Genomic DNA, 1,928 nt, shown 5'->3' with positions numbered 1-1,928 from the left:
CAGAAATTTTGGCAGAGTTCCCTTCGTTTTTACATAAACTTTAAAAAAAAAACCATATCATGTATACGCCTCCTACATGCTATCCATGTAGTGAGGCAAGTGTTTCCATGCATGGGAACCCCCCATATATTTTTTCCCTTTTACCAAAATATTTCCTATTATATAAGTTACTTTTGATTTTTTCTTCCTTTTTCACAAAAGTTTTAGCTTTTATTAAATAAATAAGACTTATGCTAATCAATCACGATGTAGCATAAATAAGTAAGCTTTCTTTGTTGATATCTCTTTTGACCTTAAATATTAAATATATATATTCTAAATTACATTATATAGTTTAGTATTTTCTAATATATTTTTCATGTATGTATATTATTCCACCCTACCAAATATTTTATTCACTAGTTTTCATTTTCAAACCTCAACCCCACTTTCAAATTTCAATAATACCTCCATCTAGATGATTGCCAATCTTTTCAAAACTCTAGGTCATGTTTTCATACACATGAAGGAGCTTACACTTGAAGGCAAGAGAGAAGTCCACTCAAAGGGGACCACCAAAAGACTTTTGTAGCCACAAATAATACATTATTTGGCTGAATTTTTTAAGTAAAGAAGAACCCCGAATCTGAAGGAGCGTTCAACATGAAAGATGTAGCTCGTGATCTCAACTTTTAGCTCAATTTGTTTTAGAATTTTTGGAGTTATGAACGCGGAGCTATGATTTTTGTAGTGGACCCTAGTTTTCTCATGTAATGGTGACACAGGCCATCCCCAATTTTCTTCCCTCTAGAATGGCTATGGTTCTACAAGTCTTCAAGCATGATTACAAGAGACAAAGCTCTTTTAATGAGGTCTTGGCAAGTCTAGAGTGATTCTATCACCATTTTTGGAGGATCCATCCTCATCAACAATTATCCACCTTCGACAACTTGTCTTATAATTTTCTTACCTCTCTCTTCTGTCCCTAATAAGCTTATGTCTAGCCAAAGCTAGACTATTGTAAATATCTCCTATCCTCTACATCCTACGCACATTCTCTCTTCTTCTCTCTCTATTGAATCTGGTATTTTAAATAATGAGGAGACAAGATGGGAGCCATAGTCACTGCATGCACCCCATTTTGCTACTCACCAAAGTGGGACATTCACCTCAAATAGAAATATTGCTAAATCCATAGTCACTGCATGCACCCCATTTTGCTACTCACCAAAGTGGGACACTCACCTCAAATAGAAATATTGCTAAATCCTCCCCTCCTTCCCTATATAAGGAGGCCATGAGAGCTCACTTAAACACACACACACACACACACACACACACCTATCCATACACACTCTTGTGCTACATGCTTGTAGCATGAACCCTAATCACATAATCACAACACCATCATCATCACCATCACCATGCACAAAAGATGAGCACCACACCTCCACACCACTTGTAATTAAGGGTTGAAGGCACAATTTCAAGAAGAAGAAGGGTGGACACACTCATGATATTCCTCGCCATCAACTCCCATCTCTCCATTATGCCTCCTATGATCTTGTCCGCTTCTCATTTTCGTGCCATACGCTACCTATTGTATTCATCTTTTGCAAGCAATCAACACACTCCATCTTGGTGCCATACTTTGTGTCACTTTGGATACATCTCATTGTGAGTATGGTATATGCTTGTTCCTTGCCTTTTTTTCTGCTTATGTAAAGGTGTGCGGATTCGCCACCATACACACACACTCTCTCTCTCCCTCTCATATTCCTATCATCTTGCTACTTCCATCTTGAGGTGTGCGGATTCGCCACCTCTTGTATGATAAGTGAGCATACTTGCAAGCTTCCCCTACCTCATTATCTTCCTTAGTAACATGGACCAGTAGCAAGCCCATTCTCACTCATTCTCCACTCCTCTCACCTTATTCTCCGACCACC

This window comes from Adiantum capillus-veneris, chromosome 19, assembly GCF_014529385.1.
Source record: "Adiantum capillus-veneris isolate H3 chromosome 19, ASM1452938v2, whole genome shotgun sequence".
NCBI lineage: Eukaryota > Viridiplantae > Streptophyta > Polypodiopsida > Polypodiales > Pteridaceae > Adiantum > Adiantum capillus-veneris.
The sequence above is the reverse complement of the archived record's forward strand: the minus strand, read 5'-3'. Positions refer to the sequence as shown.